We start from the raw sequence: 27,272 nt of genomic DNA on the forward strand, positions 1-27,272 counted from the left end.
CGGAAAAGTAATATTTGGTGCAACGATAATTATGTCATAGTTAAAGGAACGTGGGTTAGAGAGGATGTGGAGGTTTATTGAAAGTACCCGTTCATATCGATTATAAACGATTCACAATAGTTGATTACATTGCGAGGTATTTGACCTCTATATGATACATTTTACAAACATTGCATTCGTTTTTAAAAAACAAACTTTCATCACATCGAAAGTTGATGGCATGCATACCATTTCATAATATAACCAACTATAAATGAATTAATAACATTCTTGATGAACTCAACGACTCGAATGCAACGTCTTTTGAAATATGCCATGAATGACTCCATGTAATGTCTTTAAAATGAGCAAATGCACAGCGGAAGAATTCTTTCATACCTGAGAATAAACATGCTTTAAAGTGCCAACCAAAAGGTTGGTGAGTTCATTAGTTTATCATAATCAATCATTTCCAATTATATAATAGACCACAAGATTCTCTTTTTCATAAATAACATTACACTCGCAAGTGTATAAAAATCATTCGTATGATGAACACCTGGTAACCGACATTAACATAATGCATATAGAATATCCCCCGCATACTCGCAAGTATGCCATAAATATTGGCAATCGCAATTACCATTTAAATCGAAGTACTAAAGCATTCCAAATTCCATAATGGGGTTTGTTAGGCCCATAGATCTATCTTTAGGATTCGCGTCAATTAGGGGCCATTTCCCTAATTCTAAGGTTACCAGACTTGAAGGGGCGATATTCGGTATAGTAATCCAACCATACAATGTAGTTTTAAGTACTTGTGTCTATTTCGTCAAACATTTATAAAAGCAGCGCATGTATTCTCAGTCCCAAAAATATATATTGCAAAAGCATTTAAAAAGGGAGCAAATGAAACTCACAATACTGTATTTTATAGTAAAAATACATATGACGAAATTGAACAATGCAGGGTTGGCCTCGTATTCACGAACCTATATCATTTATATATATATTAACACATATAATTGTAGTTGACCAAATTTATATATATATATATATATATATATATATATATATATATATATATATATATATATATATATATATATATATATATATATATATATATATATATATATATATATATATATATATATATATATATATATCAATTTATTAGTTATATCATTTTTATATTAATAACCTATATGTTTCATATATTTAAAATAAATAAAAATATTGATTTTGTTATGTTATATGTATTTAATACATTTTTGTATACATATATATATATATCGTTTGTTTGTTAAAATTATATTAATACTAGAATAATATTATAAATGATAAAAATAATAATAATGATAATAGAGTTAAAAATGATACTTTTAATATTAATGATAAAATGATAACTTTAATAAGAATGATACTTTTAATAACAACATTGATTTTTAATAATAATGAATACTAATAATAATAATTATGAAAATAATGATTTTACTAATAATAATAATGATACTATTATTTATATTAATAACTATAATGATAATAATACTACTAATAATAATACTAGTACTTATGATAATAATAATAACAATAATCTTGATAATCCTATTAATGCTGATGATAATAATAGTAATAGTCATAATTTTAATATCATATGTTAATTTAATAATAATAATAATAATAATAATAATAATAATAATAATAATAATAATAATAATAATAATAATAATAATAATAATAATAATAATAATAATAATAATAATAAAAATAATGAAATAATAATAATAAGAGTAAGGGTAATAACTACCTCATAGGAGTAGTCCTAAAAAAAATGCCCAAGCCCGGGTTTGAACCCGCAACCTCCAACTAACCCAATAACACTTTCTGCCATTCAACCATTTTTGTTTCTCCGGTGGTTATCCCATTTAAACTATAGTTAACCCGTTTGTACCAATTGTCTTCTACAAAACCCTATTGTCATCATCTTTATCTAACCTATCTCGCCATCCTCATCAATTACATACATTATCCCAATACTCTCATACGATCGAGCATCATCATCATCATAATTATGTATCATTTATCATTTCGGGTCTCATCATTCGAATACCTCTCGTCATCATCATCATCATCATTCTATTTTCGTTTTATGATTATCAAGTTATGCTCACCATTATAATCATGTCATCTTGTCCATGTACATCATCAAATCTACACGTTACCTCATATTTTTCTATGATTCAGTCCTCATTTTTCATTTAAGTCTAATTAATAACTTTATCCAAATAAAATAAAAAATACGTTCCTTATATGATTCCCTTGGTCGGCCACACATATGGAGCTAGTTCCATTTGCCAATTAAAATACTGTATAATCATATTAAATGTTTTTCAATTTGCCAACTTTTTAGAAAGTGCAAAACTTTCATTCCTCTCATTTATTTACAACCCCGAGAGCATGGAACTAGTTAGCAGTGGAGACGACGGTTTATTCCAAGGTGTTCATAGCGTGGCTAATGATGAAGTCTACAAGAACCAAAAGCAATAGCAGCTGAGTGGGTTTGTAGAATAGCGAATAAAGAGGAATGAAGAAGAAGAAAAAAAATAAAAAATAAACAGTGGTGGCGGTTATTTTGTGGGGTTCGGACAGAAATATTATCGAATAGATATAATTTGAAGATATTGTTGTAGTTTGGATAGTGTTCGAACGTACGGAATGGAAACACAAAGGACAATAGTAGTAAAATGATGGGGTTTTGATGGTAGCTCATTTACTTTCAACAAAACAGAAAACAGTGGTGAAGTGATACTCAAACCGTGATGAATGAATCATAAAGGTGGTGAGTTTGGGCTGTTATTGGTGGCCTGAAATGTCAAACAGACAGCAGTCGTAGCAGCTATATTGTGGTAGCTGCAACCGGAGGAAAAATGGAACCGAGAAAGAAGAAAGAAAAGAAACTACATTGTAGAAGCAGTCTTCTTCATCGAACCTACTACTGTTCATTGTCTTCTTAATTGGGTTTCAAGGTGGTGGTTTTAATTATCTCGTTCGAAACAAGTAGAAGTAACAGCAGCTGCAATAGCCATTTACAATGGAGTAGCAGGTGGGTTGAAGATCGAAACAGAAGGTGTGAGTGATTCACGATGATGGTTATGGTTATTTGGTGATCATGTGTGGTGTTTTATGGTTTGGCATGGTGATTGTGGGTTGGTTCGAAGGTGATTAGATGGGGTTCGATCATGATTGTAGTAGAAATTATAAGATGATAGAAGTGTTGTTCTCAGTCTCGGTTCAACAACAACAAATGGGTTTTTCGAAGGTGTATGGGTGATGGCGATTCAAGGTGGTGAAGTGATGACCGGTGGCTCAACAAGCAAGTAAGAAACAGAGAATTTGTATGCAGGAAGTAGAGTGAAGATGGTGAGGTGTGGATGGGATTAGTGAACTCCATTCATATATATGTATATAAAGCATATACAGTACATATATATTTATTCTATTCTTACAAGTTGATGATTAAAATATAAAAAAAAATCTAAGGAAAATAAACGTGCAGGAAATAAAGCAGCCATCAAATATTATGCCGACACTTTCCCATGGATAGTGTATCGTACTCCGTTGTTAAATCACAGGCGGATAAAAGTCTTCGTAAAAATTCCAAAATTTTAAATTAATTATATTTATTTATTTTGGTCATTATGGTATAAAATTTGGTCATTAACTATTAAATAAAAATTACATTAATTATTCACTCTTAACCCCAAGTAAAATATAAAAAGTTTTAAAATTTAACAAATAACTCTCAAATACATTTTTACTAAGCCTATAATTTATAAAACTCATTTTTGGATCACTATTTATTTTAAAATCACATAAGTTCGTTTTTTTTAACTTGATTAATATCTATCAAGATGACAAGCGAGTGCTACGAGTGTTTATTAAATAAGTTCTAAATCATATATGTATATATATATATATATATATATATATATACATATATATATATATATATATATATATTCAATATACTTTTCATATATATATATATATATATATATATATATATATATATATATATATATATATATATATATATAGTAATATCATATATTATTTTATTTACACAAATTAATTGAATCATATAAGTTTCTATTTCAAATTAATATATATATATATATATATATATATATATATATATATATATATATATATATATATATATATATATATATATATATATATATATATATATATATATATATATATATATATATATATATATGTATGCATTTATTTAAAGATAGTGGTTCGTGAATCGTCGGGAATGGTCAAAGGTCAAATGAATCCATCTAAACAGTTCAAAAATTTTAAGACTCAACATTACAGACTTTGCTTATCGTATCGAGATCATATGATATTAAGTTTAAATTTTGTAACGACCCGGATTTTTCCGATCGTTTTACACTTATAAGATTAATATTTACATAAATTAAACCTTACCAACATGATAAACAATCTAAATTGTTGAGACTTATGCTTTTGAAAAGAGTTTTACACAACGTTTGACCGTCCAATTTGACCGATGATATCACGAACTATATAACATACGATAATTATACGTTTGTGTATATATATGTATTTTTATATATTTAACATGATCTAAGAATGTTTTAACATCTCATTGTGTACTAATAACAATGAGTTATAAGTATATTTTGAGACTACTAACTTAAGTTTTCAAAACGATAACTATATGTAACGTTCTTCGACTTAAATACTTAAAACTTATAATGCTTATACATGTATCGTATAGATATGTATTTTATCACTTTTAAAGGATTTATATACATAAAACAATATAAGTATATTTACAAAAGATAGCTATATTTGAATCCTCGTTCCGTTTTCTCAAGATTTTTATACGTATATCTAGGGTATATGTACCCGTATCATACCCAGATTCTATATGTATTTACTATTGGTATATACACATCACAATCACTTTATTAGCAGTCATGAGTCAGCCAATTTTGGATCTTAGCATGCATGATTAATCAATTTGGCATATTACAAGACTTTTGCACAATATTACAAATTTATACATCTTTTCACCACCATTTATACTCCATTCCATTTTCATTTTTACTACACATTTTCTCTAACCAAAAACACACTCTTAGGAACCTTAAGTGTTCTTCACAATCTCAGCAAATAACCATGAAGATCTAGCTTCAAAAACAACCCTTAATCATCATAAGAAAATCCATTCAAGAACACCTCAAAAATCCTTCCAAGTAAACAAGTTTACTTCCAACCTTTCAATCCAACTCCACCACTCTTTTGATTCTAGGATTTTTCTCATCTCTTACACTAACTTTGTCCAAGTAACTTGAGGTAGTAACCTTATTCATAATCTTATTCAATTCATATTCATATAGCTATCTTATTTTGTGGTATAAAATTTTAACAACAAGAGCATAGTTTGAATGATTTCAAACTTGTTCGCAAACTAAATAGATCCTTCTAACTTGACTTTTAAAACACTTCAAGACCTGTATTATATCATAATGATATGCTAACTTAACAAGATATAACTTGGTTTTACAAAGAACACCTTAAAAACCGAATCTACGTCGTCGGAGTGCAACCGGGGGCTGTTTTGGGTTGGATAATTAAAAACCATCTTAAGCTTTGAATTGGAAGTTCATATTCTGAAAAGATGATATTTCTTATGAATATGTTAACACATAAAAATTTCATGGTTTAACTCAAAGTGTAAGTATTTTTAGAAAAATGATCATTAAATGTTGTTTTTATGATGGAAAATGATCACTTTCATAAGTTTCACCAAAGTTTGACCTATAACCTGTGATTTCAAATACAACCTAAGGTATTTTCAGTTCATATTCTTAAAATTTGACTCGATCCAAGGAAGTGGCAAGTTGAACCAACAAAAACGGAGTTGTAATGAAGAAACTACGACTAAAACAAGATCGGGTATGTGAAGCTAGTTTAGCTACGAAAATATTTGGAGAAAAATTAAATTAATCATATATTTCTAATTAATATGATATTTCATATATATTTACTTATGATTTGATTTTATATATTTCAGGACCACCCGTAAACAACACGAGAAGATTAATCATAAGACCTCATGATTGTACGCAACGCGTCATTTGACAACACGGTACTTTATGTACGCAACACGTCATTTGACAACATGGTACCATGGGTCAAGATTAATTCTGATCAATAAGAATATGATGGGGTCTTTATTTATTTTATTGAGCAACTAATTGTGGACCACTAACATCGGACTGCTAACTACGGACTAAGAAAATATTAAAAGTATTAAAAGTATATATATATATATATATATATATATATATATATATATATATATATATATAATGATTACTTAAAAAGAAAATATGTTGATATATTATATATATGGTTAGGTTCGTGATATCTATCGGAGACCAAGTCGTGATAAATACCTTCAAGGCAAAAGTGAGTATATAGTCCCACTTTTAAACTCTAAATATTTCGGGATGAGAATACATGCATTTTATGATTTACGTTATGGACACAAGAGATTAAAAATATATATTCTACGTTGAGTTGTACCACTGGCATACTTCCCTGTAACTTGGTAACTATTATTTACATGAGGTATTGTAAACGCGAATCCTGTTGATAGATCTATCGGGCCTGACAACCCCAACCGGACTGGACGACCAGTATTCAACGGTTGTACAGTACTTCGTTTCGGTGACTACACTTGGTACAGTGTAGTAAGATTTCATAATAAAGGGAATATGCGACGTTGATTAAATGTTAAGTATGGTTATCAAGTGCTCAACAACTTAGAATATTTTTATTAAAACGTTTATATATGAAATCTTGTGGTCTATATTTATAACGATGCCGGCATTAAACCTATATCTCACCAACTTTATGTTGACGTTTTAAGCATGTTTATTCTCAGGTGATAACTAAAAGCTTCCGCTGCAACATGTTGAATTTAAGCAAGATCTTGAGTATGCATATTTGTGTCAAAAATAAAACTGCATATCGGAGGATTTGTAATGTAAAATATGTTGGAGGTCGTATTGTTATTATCACATGTAAAGTTTGTAAGTCTAAGATTATCGCTAAACGATAATCATTATTAAGTTGTTTAAACCTTGTATTTGTAATAAAAGCTATGGTTTGTATTGTAAAAACGAATGCAGTTTTTGAAAAATGTCGCATATAGAGGTCAATACCTCGCGATAAAATCATATGTTATTGTATTTGTCCTTATGGTTAAGGTCGGGTTATGACAAATTTGGTTAGAAATTTCCCGGTCGTCACATTTATATGGTTAATGTATATTCTCCGCAATCGATTTCGGATAAGGTTTCGTTATGGAACACTCTTTCGGCTTTTATGATCTCGCATCCGGGTGATTATATTTTCATAGGTGATTGGAACTCGGTTAGGTGTAGGGAAGACTGGTGTGGTTGTGAGTTTTTCCCTAGGGACTCTCAAGTTTTTAACGATTTCATTAAGTCTAATTCGTTGTACGATGTGCCTCTTGACGGCTTGCGATTCACCTATCGTAATAAGGCCGGTAACAAACTTAGTAAAATTGATAAGATTTATTATTACTAATAATTTGTTCAATGTTGTTAATGATTTGAAGGGTTCGGTTCTGGATCGTGGGTATTCGGATCATTTACCAATTTTTCTTTTTCAAGACAAGGTGGATTTTTGTAGTGACCCGAACTTTTCCATGTTTATATATATTAAATGAAATTATTATTTACATGATTAAGTGTTTCCAACATGCTAATCAATCAAACTTGTTAAGACTTGATTAATTGAAATAGGTTTTATATAGACAATTGACCACGCAAGATGACCGGTGATTCACGAACGTTAAAACTTGTAAAAACTATATGATGACATATATATGATTATATATATATATATATATATATATATATATAGTTAACATGATATTATGATAAGTAAGTATCTCATTAGGTATTTTAACAATGAGTTATATACATAAAATTGAGTTTATTGAATTAAGAAACTCGAAACGATATATATAACGATTATCGTTATAACAACGTCTTACTAAATACATATGAATCATATTAAGATATTGATACACTATGTTTAATCATGATAAATGATAAGTAAACATGTCATTAAGTGTATTAACAATGAACTACATATGTAAAAACAAGACTACTAACTTAATGATTTCGAAACGAGACATATATGTAACGATTATCGTTGTAACAACATTTAACTGTATATATATCATACTAAGATATATTAATATATCATAATATCATGATAATGTAATAATTTAACATCTCTTTAGATATAATAAACAATGGGTTAACAACATTTAACAAGATCGTTAACCTAAAGGTTTCAAAACAACATTTACATGTAACGACTAACGATGACTTAACGAATCAGTTAAAACATATATACATGTAGTGTTTTAATATGTATTCATACACTTTTGAAAGACTTCAAGACACTTATCAAAATACTTCTACTTAACAAAAATGCTTACAATTACATCCTCGTTCAGTTTCATCAACAATTCTACTCGTACAATACACAGCTTTTAGATGTATGTAATATTGGTATATACACTCTAATGATCAGCTCTTAGCAGCCCATGTGAGTCACCTAACACATGTAGGAACCATCATTTGGAAACTAGCATGAAATATCTCATAAAATTACAAAAATATTAGTAATCATTCATGACTTATTTACATGTAAACAAAATTACACATCCTTTATATCTAATACATATACCAACGACCAAAAACACCTACAAACACTTTCATTCTTCAATTGTATTCATCTAATTAATCTCTCTCAAGTTCTATCTTCATGTTCTAAGTGTTCTTCATAAATTTTATAAGTTCTAGTTTCATAAAATCAAGAATACTTCCAAGTTTGCTAGCTTACTTCCAATCTTGTAAAGTGATCATCCAACCTCAAGAAATCTTTCTTATTTACAGTAAGATATATTTCTAATATAAGGTAATATTCATATTCAAACTTTGATTTAATTTCTATAACTTTAACAATCTTATTTCGAGTGGAAATCTTACTTGAACTTGTTTTCGTGTCATGATTCTGCTTCAAGAACTTTCAAGCCATCCAAGGATTCTTTGAAGCTAGATCTATTTTTTTTCATTTCTAGTAGGTTTTTCCACAAAACCTGAGGTAGTAATGATGTTCATAACATCATTCGATTCATATATATAAAACTACCTTATTCGAAAGTTTAAACTTGAAATCACTAGAACATAGTTTAGTTAATTTTAAACTTGTTCGCAAACAAAAGTTAATCCTTCTAACTTGACTTTTAAAATCAACTAAACACATGTTCTATATCTATATGATATGCTAACTTAATGATTTAAAACCGGAAAACACGAAAAACAGCGTAAAACCGGATATACGCCGTCGTAGTAACACCGCGGGCTGTTTTGGGTTAGTTAATTAAAAACTATGATAAACTTTGATTTAAAAGTTGTTCTTCTGGAAAAATGATTTTTCTTATGAACATGAAATTATATCCAAAAATCATGGTTAAACTCAAAGTGGAAGTATGTTTTCCAAAATGGTCATCTAGACGTCGTTCTTTCGACTGAAATGACTACCTTTACAAAAATGACTTGTAACCTGTATTTCCGAATATAAACTTATAATTTTTCTGTTTAGATTCATAAACTTAAGTTCAATATGAAACCATAGCAACTTGAAACACTCAAAACGGATTTAAAACGAAGAAGTTATGGGTAAAACAAGATTGGATATTTTTGCTTGTTGTAGCTACGTGAAAATTGGTAACAAATTTATATTAATCATATCCTAGCTAACTGATATTGTATTATACATGTATTCTAATATATTATGTAATCTTGGGATACCATAGACATGTATACAAATGTTTTGACATATCATATCGACGCATCTATATATATTATTTGGAACAACCATAGACACTCTATATGCAGTAATGTTGGAGTTAGCTATACAGGGTTGAGGTTGATTCCAAAAATATATATACTTTGAGTTGTGATCTAGCCTGAGACGTGTATACGCTGGGTCGTGAATTGATTCAAGATAATATATATCGATTTATTTCTGTACATCTAATTGTAGACAACTAGTTGTAGGTTACTAACGAGGACAGCTGACTTAATAAACTTAAAACATTAAAATGTATTAAAAATGTTGTAAATATATTTTGAACATACTTTGATATATATGTACATATTTGTTATAGATTCGTGAATCGACCAGTGGCCAAGTCTAACTTCCCGACGAAGTAAAAAATCTGTGAAAGTGAGTTATAGTCCCACTTTTAAAATCTAATATTTTGGGATGAGAATACATGCAGTTTTATAAATGTTTTACGAAATAGACACAAGTAAATGAAACTACATTATATGGGTGAATGATCGAAGCTGAATATGCCCCTTTTTCTTGGTAACCTAAGAATTAGTAAACCGATCTACTAATTGACACGAATCCTAAAGATAGATCTATTGGGCCTAACGAACCCCATCCAAAGTACCAGATGCTTTAGTACTTCGAATTCATTTTTATCATGTCCGAAGGATTTCCCGGAATGATAGGGGATATTCTTATATGCATCTTGTTAATGTCAGTTACCAGGTGTTTACCATATGAATGAATTTTTTCTCTATGTATGGGATGTATATTGAAATATGAAATCTTGTGGTCTATTATTATTATTTGATAATATAAAGGTTAAACCTATAACTCACCAATATTTTTGTTGACGTTTTAAGCATGTTTATTCTCAGTTGATTATTAAGAGCTTCCGCTGTTGCATACTAAAATAAGGACAAGATTTGGAGTCCATGCCTGTATGATATTATGTAAAAACTGCATTCAAGAAACTTATTTTTGATGTAATATATTCTTATTGTAAACCATTATGTAATGGTCGTGTGTAAACGGTATATTTTAGATTATCATTACTTGATAATCTACGTAATGCTTTTTAAACCTTTATCGATAAAATAAAGGTTATGGTTGTTTTAAAAATGAATGCAGTCTTTGAAAAACGTCTCATATAGAGGTCAAAACCTCGCGACGAAATCCATTAATATGGAACGTTTATAATCAATATGAACGGGACATTTCAATTTTGGCCCTACGTACTTTAAAATTTTTGATTCTTGGTTTTCTCGCCCTGATTTCGATGAGGCTGTTAGAAACTTTTGGAACACGTTTAACGCTAACCAAGATACTGATATTGTTGCCAAACTTCGGCTCTTAAAAGCCCATTTAAAGTCCTAGATTCATTCGACCAGGTCCAATGAGGCTAGTCGAATTAAGCAACTGACCGAACAGATTCATGATACTGTAGACTTTTTCAAATATATTTTTACTTCTATTTAATAGACTTTTTCATTTTTAAAAAAATTTGTACCAACCTAAAATATTCGTATTTTAGTTATAAAGCACTAAAACGGTGATTAATGTAATGATTGAAATCGTTTGTTCCTATAAACGAATTTCCGCGGCAACACGCGGACCTCAAAAACTCGGTATGAATAAATCGAGTACATACACAAATATGGGCCATGCCCTAAACTACACAATCTCATTGGGCTAAACTAAACAAACTGGGCTAACATAAATCAATATTAACAGTGATGAACTGATGTCTGATTCGAAGAGAAATATTACTTATAAAGAGATAACTGTTATTCCGTAATCTGTTGCAAGGAAAGGCAATACTTAATGCTTTTTTTACTAAGAAATTATATCAAACTAGCACGAAGCTAGAAATAGGAACCAACAAAAATGTAACAACCCGTACCACATCAGCTATCGATTGAAAACATTGGTATTTTATAAGCTTGAAGCGGTGACTAATCATTAGAGTAAGTGTTCTTTAAAGCTAACTTGTTATCTTTTTAAATTCAAAGATGAACAATCAGATCTTCCACAGTCATTTCCTTTTTCTTATGCTAAAGGTAGTTCTTAAATTTCACCCAACTAGGAGGTAACTTCTCAATGATTGATGCCACTTGAAGCGTCTCTCACATTTTCATTCCCTTGAAATGAATATCATGCAAAAAGAGTTGAAGATCTTGCACTTCACGCATCACGGTCTTTGAATCAATCATCTTAAAATCCAAGAATCGGGCAACCACATGTTTCTTTGACCCAGCATCCTCGTTTTTATACTTTCGGTCTAAAGATTCCTAAAATTCCTTAGCCGTTTACGCCTTACAATAAACATTACAGAGAGGATCAACTAGCCCGTTCAACACATAATTACGGCATAACAAATCAGAATGTTTCCATGCTTCCACGGCGCTAACAACTTGTTTATCGGCCTCCCCTTCAGCAACTTGAGGAGCTACTTCAGATAGGAACTGAGCCAAATTCAAGGTAGTGAGATAAAAGAACATTTTCTACTGCCATCTCTTAAAATGCAGTCCTGAAAATTTCTTCGGCTTCTCGGCATGATTAGCTACAGTGTTAGCTAAAGGCACAGCTGTTGGGTTCACGGGTGTTAAATGTATGAAATAGTACCCGAAAATGTATACTATATATTCACTATAATAAAAATTCAAATATAATGAAATACACATACCTAGTAAAAGATGTAGTCAAAAGGATATATGAATCATCTCACCAAGAGAAGCCGAGGCCCGTGTTTAACACGGTTCTCTTAAAACAGTTCCGTCATCTATACGTTGTCTGTTTCCCAGGGTACAACGGCCGAAACAGTAGTACTGCCGGACTTGAACACTTTCCTGAAAACTTTGTCACAATGTTCATCATACACTAACATAACTATTATTTGTAGTATGATTAGAATCGTTTGATTCAATATTAACTAGAACATAGTTTGATATCTATCAATCTCGGTATAAACATTTTTATGTGTTTTTCCTTCCTTGAGCCAAGTATTCATCTCTCTATATTTTTCCCTACTTAACTTAGAAAAATCATGCAAATATATATTACTCAATAGAGACTTAATAATGAAATCAATACTCAATTAATCACCATTAGTGATTGTAAGTTTCATAAGATGAAAAGGTTTTATTTAATGTAACATGAAAGCTACATTTAGTGACAAACCTTCAACCTTCCCAGCTTCATTTTCATTCAAACTAATAATTTTCCAACAATCACCCACATGAATGGAATTGATAATTAATAGAAATAATAAGTTGATTTTCTCATCACTTTTGCTCAATGTGAACATCGATATCAAATTCACATGAATTCTGCCTTGGACATATAATATCTAGTTACGTATTCTTGGCCACCGACTACACAACCATATAAAATGATATTCGTGATACTTATATATGCGCAAACATATATAAAATCTAAAGTATGTGTAAACCTCTTTCTCACCTAGATTTTCCAACATGAATAACATCGATCTCAAAAAATACACATGTTTAAACAAAATTTTCAGCAGTTGAATCTTGCATACGATAGGTAGATGTTACCCTTTGAATCTTAGCTCATAAACGCACTTAGTCTACTGGCTATGAGTAGACAGTGATGTCTTTGAACTCGTCTGTTGTTTGTGTAGGCGACAATACGCTTCACACAAGACTCTCCCTGACAAAGTCAAGTCCTCATAGTCGTGTTCATCATGGTCCTGAAACACTAGCCTGGTTCTGCGAGAGCCATTAAGTATTGTGCCCTAATAATACCCTTCGAAGCGACCCCACTTCTCTCTCACGTAGGTGATTCACCACCGAATGGCTACTGATTAATCACACATGATTATTTCAGTTGAATCATTAAAAGCCATAGGCTTATCCTCTTACTTGTCACTTTTAAGAATGGACTAAGAAATCTAATCTTATTTAGTAAACTCCCTTTAAGAGTTGTAAGGGTTGCTAATTTAGTAATTAACTCCCCCACAGTGACTTTCGCTAGTTCATACAAGTAGGTTGTCCTATTGAACTCAGATATTGGGATCTCCAGTCAACTGAGTTAGGTTTTCCTTTATATAAACTTAGTCTTTCAAGGGCTTCAGTCCCATTCTCACGCACGACTTATACACCAACTCTCTGCTTAAGCCTTTTGTCAGCGGATCCACAACATTATCCTTTGACTTCATATAGTCAATAGTGATAATTTTTGTAGAGATTAGTTGTCGTACTTTATTATGTCTACGTCTCATATGTTTATTCTTACCATTACACATTGTAATATGGGCTCTACCAATCACTAATTGGCTATTATAATGTATACATATGACCGACACCGCCTTAGGCTATCTTGGTATATCCTCAACGAATTAACGTAGCCATTCTCCCTCTTCACCAGCTTTATCTTGAAGCGACCCGTCCTAATCCATAAGGACGAATACAATAACATATGGTTACATCGTGAAGTATTTGACCTCTATATGATACATTTTACAAACATTGCATTCGTTTTTAAAAGACAGTCTTTCATTTCATCGACAGTTGATGATATGCATACCATTTCATAATATATCCAACTATAATTGACTTAATAATACTCTTGATGAACTCAACGACTCGAATGCAACGTCTTTTGAAATTTGTCATAAATGACTCTAGGTAATAAATCTAAAATGAGCAAATGCACAGCGGAAGATTTCTTTAATACCTGAGAATAAACATGCTTTAAATTGTTAACCAAAAGGTTGGTTAGTTCATTATTTTATCATAAACAATCATTTCCAATTATGTAATAGACCACAAGATACTCATTTCCATTTTACAATAACAAGCAAACTGCATAAAAACCATTCATATGTTGAACACCTGGTAACCGACATTAACAAAATGCATATAGAATATCCCCAAAACGGAAATCCATCTGTATTAATAACTTGAAGTACTAAAGCATACCATTTTCCAGTATAGGGGGAGTTAGTGCCTGTAGATCTACCTTTAGAATTCTCGTCAATTAGGGTGTCTGTTCCCTAATTCTTAGGCTACCAAGCTAAAAGGGTGATATTCGGTATTCATAATCCAACATAGAATATAATTTAAGTACTTGTGTCTGTTTTGTAAAACATTTACAAAAGCAACGCATGTATTCTCAGTCCCAAAAATATATATTGCAAAAGCATTTAAAAAAAGAGCAAATGAAACTCACGATACTGTATTTTGTAGTAAAAATACATATGACGGCATTGAACAACTGAACAATGCAGGGATGGTCATGGATTCACGAACCTATATCATTTGTATATTTATTAATACACATATTTGTAATCGAATAAGTTTATATATTATTATTAGTGATGTACTTGTTATATTTAATAATTTTGCAAGTTTTATTAATTATTTATATATTTTTATTTTATTTATATATATAATTATTAATATAGTTAAGCTATGTAATCTAAATATACTTTTATATCTATACTCTTTATTTTAATACTTATAATCTTAACGACGTCATTTTAAAAAAAACTTTTATTTTCATAAATAATATTAGCTTAATAATGATATAGATAATACTTGATAATAATAATAATAATAGTTTTAATGATAACAAAATAATAATTTTTATAAAAAGGATAATAATGATAATAGTTTTTAATAATGACAATACTATTAATGATAATCATACTAATACTAATAATGATAATATCAATAATATTTTATTGATAATAATAATAATACTAATAATTATGAAATGATACTTACGATAATATTAGTAATAATACTTATAATAAAGTTTCAAAGCTGTGTTATACGTACATATATAATCCATGAATTTAAATAAATTCCATACTTATTCTTAATATTATCTATTGTTAATACTGATGATTTTATCTCTATTAATATCATACATATCGTTCTCATAATCCTAATCTCATCAAAATTTCTAATATTACAATTATTAACGTTTACATATATTCACTTTAGTTTTATTCATTATCTTTTATAATCAATAATTTATAATAATAATAATAGTAATAATATTAATAATAATAACAATAACAATTAACAATAACAATAATAATAATGATAATAATAATAATAATAATAATAATAATAATAATAATAATAATAATAATAATAATAATAATAACAGAAAAAAAATATGACTACCTTCTAAATCAAGCTTTTAAAAAAATACGTCATTGCCCGGGCTCGAACCCGAGACCTCTCACTAACCCGAACCAACACCCAACCAATACACTGCTGCTGCTTTTTCTGATTTATTATGTAACTTATTTTTAATTAAACTGTATTTTGTATTCCTCTTCTTCTTCAAAACAGTAATCGACTAGAGAACCCAAATCATAAACAAAAATAACGAAATTAAGGTTTCATTTAAACCTTGAAACTTTATTATAAACTATCTGTAATGTGTTATTTGTGCAATTTAAATAAAAAAATTATAATAAATAAACAGGCCTACTGTGTTTGCGAAGAACATAAACAGCTCCAACCTTGATTTAGATTTATAAACGATTTTAAGCAAATATCACAACATGAATTATGTTGCAAATGATTCATATAAACTTTATGAATTACTAATTTCAACAGCAAAAACATCTACAACTTCAATTTAATCTTTGAACGTTCGTTTGACCTTTCTAGAAATTAACTTTGACTTAAAAATTAGAGCTCGATAATATAAATTGGAAATTGAGATTTTGCAGAAAGTTTGATTAAAAGATTCCTAACAAGACTGCACTAATACATTTTGAAATTAATTTCGAAATTGAGCTTTTGTGAAAAATGTAACAAGAACAGGGCATACGGCCATTCTTGCCTATTTTCGTTTAAAATTTAATTGATACAAAGAGATTAAATTGATAATTGATATTGATAAAGAGTGAACTGAGTGAGTTACCGATAACACAGAATAATTTGATCGACAATTATTTTAAAGCAGACATAAAAGAAAAAAATAAAAATAAAATATAAAAAGGATCACGATTATTAACTGAATTTGGATTGTATTGTGATCAAATCTGGATTCGTATGATTTTTAAAGACAAAAAACAAAAATTAACTATAGAAAGATGGATACGTGCAACTGGATTAAATTATTGTTCCTGATTTTTTAAATCATATAATTAGTATTAATAATTAATATATTAGTAATAATAATACTAATTAATAATTATTATATTATTAATTATAATAATAATAATGATAATAATAAATTTAAAAAAATAAGGATAATAATAATGTGATAATATTGATGATATCAATAATGTAAATTTTAATAAAAATACTAAGTTTAATAGTAATTGATAATAATAATATAAAAAATCATATATCTCAAATTTTTCATATCTATATATTATATATTGAAAATAATAATATTACTACTACTGATATTAATATTAATATTAATATTAATATTAATTTTAATGATAATGATGAAAGTAAGTATAACAACTATATTTTAAACTTGTAATTAAATTAAATTTATTAATATTACACATTATTAATTAATTATATATAATATATTATATAATAACATATTTTGAGTATTTAATATTTATACATACAATTTAACAATTATGTATAGAAGTCACACACACACACACACACACACACACACATATATATATATATATATATATATATATATATATATATATATATATATATATATATATATATATATATATATATATATAAATTATGTTTTAAATATTAAGTAGATAGTCATATTAATTATATATATTAAACAATTAAACTCATAGTATAACTTATATATTTAATACATTGTTACCGTTGACAAACTATGTTCGAATTCATTTATACACTATATATTTAAAATAACAAATTTTAGTTATATTAAGTTACCTTTCATAATAATTAAATCCCATAATAGTTTATTAATATATTTAATTTATTATATATATTTATTTACATATACAATTATTTATATATGAATTTCTGTTTATAATTTAAAGGTTCGTGAATCGTCAGATATAGTCACAGGGTAGCTGAATATATTAAAATAGTTCAAAAATTTTGAGACTCAGCTTTACAGAATTTGCTTATCGTATCGAATTCATATAAAGATTAAGTTTAAATTTGGTCGGAAATTTCTGGGTTGTCACAGTACCTACCCGTTAAAGAAATTTCGTCCCGAAATTTGACTGTGGTCGTCATGGCTAACCATACAAATGTTTTCATGACGAATATGAGTCGATAAATAGAGTTTTATCATTATTGAGTAATATGGATAAAACAATTTGATTACGCGAAGAGTATAAGTGAAGCTATCCCAAAAGAGTAAAATGAAAAAGGTAAAGTTTGACTTATCAGATGATGTAGTCACGATTGATTTCCGGATTTCAAGGAATTTAGAGAAAATCTTCGTAATAAGATTTAGTTCTTTGATAATTAAGGAATTTAGGATCTTCTTTGGTTAAATGCGATGATCTATCTCTATTGCTCTGTCGGATATGTCGCTATAAATCCACTCCCTTCGTTTCCTTATTTCCACAACTCACACCTTCTATTCTTTCTACCTCAGTTCATACTTTAAAGCATTCGTCAATATGCTCCATCCTGTTTTGATCCTTGATATACTCCTAACTTTCATATCTGCCATTCTTTTTTTTCATCTACCACCGGAGGATTTTATTTACTTTTACTATTACCTTGGGGTTATAGTGTTTTTAATTCTCCTGTGTCTTTATGTTGTAATATGTATTGATATACACGGTTTGTAAGTTATGTGTTGCTGTCGGGCTTTATATCTTCCCTTATATTTCAAAGTCCCTGCTTCTGTCTTCTATAATCATTGTCATCTACAGTTAATGCTCCCTTCTATTTGCTGTGATTTATACTCTCATTTCAATTTCGGAGCTTCATTCTTTCGTTTTCTCTTCCCGACTTTAAATCAAGCGAATAATAGTCCAAAATTCGTAGGTATGAATTTCGGAATGAACATAATTAATGTTCTAAGAAATAAATTGTAATGGCACGATCTTGGTTTGTCAAATTACCAGAATACCTTGGAAAAGGCCGATTCATCAAGAAATATTTTCTTGATATTTTATAGATTTAGTAGAATACAAGAGTCATGTAACATGGCACATGATGACGTTATGATCTGTGAATCATCACGTTCCATTTAGAAACTCCACATGACTTACTGTAATATAATCACGTTGATCAAGTGTCATTATATTATACTAACTCATGCTTCAGTTCCCAACACTACTTCAAAAACATTCATATTTTAAATTCAAAATTTTCAGAATTTAGAAACTAAAACAGTTTCCTTTCTGATGTAACACTGATATCGCGAAGAGATAAATGATTTCAGATTAGAATAGTTATGAAAATATTTTCAAAAATATCGAGGATATTTATAATGAAAGATACAATGATATCTTAAAATTTCTAATATCGAAGGATAATGATAAAGATTTGTCCGTAAAGGTTTAGAGTCAGGAGCAAGGTATTCGTTAATGACTTCAACAGATACTGAATCATTTGGATTCTTTGAAGGCAGATTTAGTCTTTGTGATTTGTCCACAGCCTCCTTCATGATTTGCTCAATCCATTTTTCAGTTCCAACTTTTCTGTTTTGCTAACATACTATTCTTTATCTTCAAACTTCTGACGGTTAAGATTGTTTACGGTTGTTTACAGTTTCTGCTGCTTCATTCAGCTTTTTCAGAATTTGAAGTATTGATTCGTAGACTGGGTGTTTTTAGAATGGAAGATCATAATTCTAAGAGATAATTGTTATATGTATACATATAACTGTGATGTAGAAATGCTGCGATATTCAAAATACTGATTGCTGATTCTCAGTAATTGGTATGGCAATTCTTGTTACAAGATGTGGATGAGTATATGATAGGGTTTCAATGAATATAATGATTTTTTGAAAAGTCAAAGATCAACAAAGTTGTTGGTAAGTTTACTGCTAATGTGGTGGGATATAAACAGTTCTCCGGTAACGATAACAAAAGGCAACTTATATATCAAGGTTATAATAAGGCTAATCTGAATGAAAAGTCAAAATTGATTTAATGGAGCTGTGACAAAATTGGCTACTTTGGAAAGGGATTGCGAAGTTAATTTCGGTAATAACAACGCCAAAGGAGCTAGCATAGATACGTAACAAACGTTTACTCATGTTCCAACTGTTTTCAGGTGCATAACTATATGCATCAGTCTTTTCTTTCATAGATGAAGTGCGGTTGGTTCATCCTCTCATTGAGGTATTTTCAAGAATCATGAAAGGTTTGAACGCAAATTGTAATTGTCAAGATACAAATGAGGTTTAATATGAAATCAAGTGGCAAACTTGAAGAATAGTTTAATTTCATATGTTATAATCAATATTTTAATTCATTTTAATTGTCCAATGTTGGTAGTTCACAGTTAGCAATTCAATAATTCATATATATAATATTCGAATTAATTAATACGTGTCGTGACCCATTGTATACATGTTTCAGACTCGATCATAACTCAAAGTATATATATTATTGTAGAATCAACCTCAACCATGTATAGCTAACTCGATCATTACCGCATATAGAGTGTCTATGGTTATTCCAGATAATATATATAGATGACATCGATATGATATGTCAAAACTTTGTATACGTGTCCCGATATTTAAATGCGTAAATAACAGTATTTAAATGACGATAAATAAAGTGCATAAAATAAATAACAGAAATTAAATGATGATAAATAAAATTGCGAGAATTAAAATTGCGATAAATAAATGTTATATGGAATTAACAGTTAGCTAGGAACAGTTAGCTAGGATTTTTTTAGCGTGGATTCTTAACAAAATTAATCATAGTTAATTTGTTTGTTTCTAACAAATTTTATTTTGTCCAATATTTTCTTCATTATGCCACTTGTTGGATTCTGATATGTCAAAATCCAAATATGAAATTGAATGAAAATGGTTATTCTGCTGTGAACAGATACGTATATCTGTGGATGTAAGTAGGATAGTAAATGACTGTTGAATCAGATTGGAAGAATGTACAGTGTAACTTATTAATGTGAAATCTAAATATTACTCGGGTATTACCTATCCGTTAAAATATTTTCACCATTAACCGTTTGTACGAAAGAATTTTTAATTATAATCTTTATGAAAATATACATACATATATATTTTCTTCAGATGTAATCATGGATTTAATGAGTTAATATGATATTAGACTCATTTGATTTACCATTAGAACTAGAATACATAATCTCTAAAACATTAGAGATTACATAATCGCCATGTAGAACGAAGATAAATGATGTAGAACGATTCGTAGAACGATAATTAAGTTCGAGGTATGGGTTGTGATGTTGAGACGTGTGATGTTGAAACTTGGGTTGTTGGTGGTACTGGTATTGATGTTGATGGTACTGTTGGTGCCGGTGGTGTTGTTGAAGCTGGTAAGTTTTGCACCATATTCTCCAAATTGATTATTCGAGCGCGAAGTTTGTTGACTTCTTCTATAATTCCGGGATGATTGTCGATCAGAACGAGCGGGTGAATAAGGTTCAGAATTTGAAATAGTATATAATCATGACGAGATACTCTGGAAATGAGAGAGAAAATGGTATTACGGACAGGTTCACCGGTAAGTGCTTCAGGTTCATTGTCAAGAGGTGAATTCGGTTGATGGAAGGGATCGTCTTCTTCGCGTGTCCATTGATTAAGTCGACTACGAACCCATCCACAATTTATCCAGAATAGATGATGGCTAATTGGTTGATCCATTCCGGTCACACTACTTTCGGAATTACAGTGGAATTCCATATCGGAATAGCTGTCGGAATCCGAGGAACTTGAACTAGTGGCGAGTTCCATTTCGTACGAGTGAATAAAGGATATTTTTTTTTTGATATGAAATGATTTCCGGCTATCGAATGGTATTCTAATTACATAGTATATCTATATATATAGAACAAAAGATTTCGTAGATTACGGAGGAATTTTCGGAATATGTCAGGAAAAATTTATAGTAACAGATACGCTAAGATATGAATTAGCAGATACGCTAAGATATGAATTTTGTCTATACACTATTCATGCAATCAATGCAGTAAGATATGTCTAGACTAAGAATGATAAGCAAGTGATTCTCTAAGAATGATAAGCAGGTAATTTTTGACACAAAATGATAAGCAAAACTTTTGACATGCAGACACGGTCGAAGTCCAGACTCACTAATTCATCTAAACAACTATCAGTTAGACACACTAATGTAACACCTAGTTCGCTAAGACCACCGCTCTGATACCACATGAAGCGACCCGTCCCAATCCATAAGGACGAATACAATAACATATGGTTACATCGCGAGGTATTTGAGCTCTATATGATACATTTTACAAACATTGCATTCGTTTTTAAAAGACAATCTTTCATTTCATCGAAAGTTGACGATATGCATACCATTTCATAATATATCCAACTATAATTGACTTAATAATACTCTTGATGAACTCAACGACTCGAATGCAACGTCTTTTAAAATTTGTCATAAATGACTCCAGGTAATATCTCTAAAATGAGCAAATGCACAGCGGAAGATTTCTTTAATACCTGAGAATAAACATGCTTTAAAGTGTCAACCAAAAGGTTGGTGAGTTCATTAGTTTATCATAAACAATCATTTCCAATTATGTAATAGACCACAAGATACTCATTACATTTTTCAATAACATGCAAACTGCATAAAAACCATTCATATGTTGAACACCTGGTAACCGACATTAACAAAATGCATATAGAATATCCCCAAAACAGAAATCCATCTGTATTAATAACTCGAAGTACTAAAGCATACCATTTTCCAGTATGGGGGAGTTAGTGCCCGTAGATCTACCTTTAGAATTCGTGTCTATTAGGGTGTCTGTTCCCTAATTCTTAGGCTACCAAGCTAAAAGGGTGATATTCGGTATTCATAATCTAACATAGAATGTAATTTCAAGTACTTGTGTATATTTTGTAAAACATTTACAAAAGCAACGCATGTATTCTCAGTCCCAAAAATATATATTGCAAAAGCATTTAAAAAGGGAGCAAATGAAACTCACGATATTGTATTTTGTAGTAAAAATACATATGACGGCATTGAACAACTGAACAATGCAGGGTTGGCCTTGGATTCACGAACCTATATCATTTGTATATTTATTAATACACATATTTGTAATCGAATAAGTTTATATATTATTATTAGTGATGTACTTATTATATTTAATAATTTTGTAAGTTTTTTTAATTATTTATATATTTTCATTTTATATATATATATATATATATATATATATATATATATATATATATATATATATATATATATATATATATATATATATATATAATTATTAATATAGTTAAGTTATGTAATCTAAATATACTTTTATATCTATACTCTTTATTTTAATACTTATAATCTTAACGACGTCATTTAAAAAAAAAACTTTTATTTTCATAAATAATATTAGCTTAATAATGATATAGATAATACTTGATAATAATAATAATAGTTTTAATGATAACAAAATAATAATTTTTGTAAAAAGGATAATAATGACAATAGTTTTTAATAATAACAATACTATTAATGATAATTATACTAATACTAATAATGATAATATCAATAATATTTTGTTGATAATAATAATAATAATACTAATAATTATGAAATGATACTTATGATAATATTAGTAATAATACTTATAATAAAGTTTCAAAGCTGTGTTATACGTACATATATAATCCATGAACTTAAATAAATTCCATACTTATTCTTAATATTATCTATTGTCAATACTGATGATTTTATCTCTATTAATATCATACATATCGTTCTCATAATCCTAATCTCATCAAAATTTCTAATATTACAATTACTAACGTTTACATATATTCACTTTAGTTTTATTCATTATCTTTTATAATCAATAATTTATAATAATAATAATAGTAATAATATTAATAATAATAACAATAACAATAACAATTAACAATAACAATAATAATGATAATGATAATAATAATAATAATAATAATAATAATAATAATAATAATAATAATAATAATAATAATAATAATAATAATAATAACAGAAAAAATATGACTACCTTCTAAATCAAGCTTTTAAAAAAATACGTCATTGCCCGGGCTCGAACCCGAGACCTCTCGCTAACCCGAACCAACACCCAACCAATACGCTGCTACTGCTTTTTCTGATTTATTGTGCAACTTATTTTTAATTAAACCGTATTTTGTATTCCTCTTCTTCTTCAAAACAGTAATCGACCAGAGAACCCAAATCATAAACAAAATTACCAAAATTAAGGTTTCATATAAACCTTGAAACTTTATTATAAACTATCTGTAATGTTTTATTTGTGCAATTTAAACAAAAAATAATAATAAATAAACAGGCCTGTTGTGTTTGCGAAGAACATAAACAGCTCCAACCTTGATTTTGATTTATAAACTGTTTTAAGCAAAGATCACAACATGAATTATGTTGCAAATGATTCATATAAACTTTATGAATTACTAATTTCAACAACAAAAACATCTACAGCTTCAATTTAATCTTTGAACGTTCGTTTGACCTTTCTAGAAATTAACTCTGACTTAAAAATTAGAGCTCGATAATATAAATTGGAAATTGAGATTTTGCAGAAAGTTTGATTAAAAGATTCCTAACAAGACTGCACTAATACATTTTGAAATTAATTTCGAAATTGAGCTTTTGTGAAAAATGTAACAAGAACAGGGCATACGGCTGTTCTTGCCTATTTTCGTTTAAAATTTAATTGATACAATGAGATTAAATTGATAATTGATATTGATAAAGAGTGAACTGAGTGAGTTACCGATAACACAGAACAATTTGATTGTTTTATAGTGCCTTTGATCGACAATTATTTTAAAGCAGACATAAAAGAAAAAAATAAAAATAAAATATAAAAAGGATCACGATTATTAACTGAATTTGGATTGTATTGTGATCAAATCTGGATTCGTACGATTTTTAAAGACAGAAAGGAAAAATTAACTATAGAAAGATGGATACGTTCAACTGGATTAAATTATTGTTCCTGATTTTATAAATCATATAATTAGTATTAATAATTAATATATTAGTAATAATAATACAAATTAATAATTATTATATTAATAATTATAATAATAATAATGATAATAATAAATTTAAAAAAAATAAGGATAATAATAATGTGATAATATTGATGATAACAATAATGTAAATTTTAATAAAAATACTAAGTTTAATAGTATTTGATAATAATAATATAAAAAATCATATATCTCAAATTTTTCATATCTATATATTATATATTAAAAATAATAATATTACTACTACTAATATAAATATTAATATTAATATGAATTTTAATAATAATAATGAAAGTAAGTATAACAACTATATTTTAAACTTGTAATTAAATTTAATTTATTAATATTACACATTATTAATTAATTATATATAATATATTATATAATAACATGTTTTGAGTATTTAATATTTATACATACAATTTAACAATTATGTATAGAAGTCACACACACACATACACACACACACACATACACACACACACACACATACACACACACACACACACACACACATATATATATATATATATATATATATATATATATATATATATATATATATATATATATATATATATATATATAAACAATTATGTTTTAAATATTAAGTAGATAGTCATATTAATTATATATATTAAACAATTAAACTCATAGTATAACTTATATATTTAATACATTGTTACCGTTGACAAACTTTGTTCAAAATCATTTATACACTATATATTTAAAATAACAAATTTTAGTTATATTAAGTTACCTTTCATAATAATTAAATCTCATAATAGTTTATTAATATATTTAATTTATTATATATATTTATTTACATATACATTTATTTATATATGAATTTCTGTTTATAATTTAAAGGTTCGTGAATCGTCAGAAATAGTCACAGGGTAACTGAATATATTAAAATAGTTCAAAAATTTTGAGACTCAGCTTTACAGACTTTGCTTATCGCGTCGAATTCATATAAAGATTAAGTTTAAATTTGGTCGTGGATCTAGCAATAATCGTTTGTTTAAACGATTTCCATGAAATAGCAACACCTCCAAGTGTGAATACATACCCACTTATCGCTATGGAATCATTTGTATCAAATATCCAGTTTGCATCACAGTGTCCTTTATCCCTGCAGGATATCTGTCATAATGCGACTCGTAATTCCGAGTACCGAAGTAACATAATCATACAACTCTAATGAGATGTACTTGGATTATTCATGTATCTACTTAGTGTAGTGACCCGAACTTTTCCATGTTTATATATATTAAATGAAATTGATATTTACATGATTAAGTGTTTCCAACATGTTAAGTAATCAAACTTGTTAAGACTTGATTAATTGAAATAGGTTTCATATAGACACTTGACCACCCAAGTTGACCGGTGATTCACGAACGTTAAAACTTGTAAAAACTATATGATGACATATATATGATTATATATATAGTTAACATGATATTATGATAAGTAAGTATCTCATTAGGTATTTTAACAATGAGTTATATACATAAAATTGAGTTTATTGAATTAAGAAACTCGAAATGATATATATGATGATTATCGTTATAACACTTAACGGATCCGTCAGTTGGTCCCACAGCTTGATCGGACTTAAATGAATTAAATAAATAAAGTTGCATTCTTTTATCTCAAAAGTTTCCCAAAAAGGAAACAAACCAAAATATGTAGTTTTAAACAACCAACCAGAGTATTAAACCAAAAGTTGACACAAAACCTTGCCAACAAACCCACAAGTTTAAATTATCCAAAAATAGAATGCAAGCTTAAGTTTCAATAAATGTTTCATAAAATCTGCCCAAATGCATGCAGACTCTTCTAAACACAGCGGAAGCATCACAAAACTCAAGTACCTGTGAAAACATGCAAGTAAACTGTCAACACAAAGGTTGAGTGAATTATAGGTTTAAATAAATAAGTAAACTTTAGACCACAAGATTTAAAAATGTTAGAAAACATTAAACATTATTCCATTATCAATGAGCCACCTGGTAACCACTTAACCCTTTATTTACCCTTGCCAAACACAATAAAAATATATACTTGGACAGTGTATCTACAACAAATTATGAAGTACTAAACATTCTGATTATAAATTGCTA

This window comes from Rutidosis leptorrhynchoides, chromosome 2 (assembly GCF_046630445.1).
Source record: "Rutidosis leptorrhynchoides isolate AG116_Rl617_1_P2 chromosome 2, CSIRO_AGI_Rlap_v1, whole genome shotgun sequence".
Classification (NCBI taxonomy): domain Eukaryota; kingdom Viridiplantae; phylum Streptophyta; class Magnoliopsida; order Asterales; family Asteraceae; genus Rutidosis; species Rutidosis leptorrhynchoides.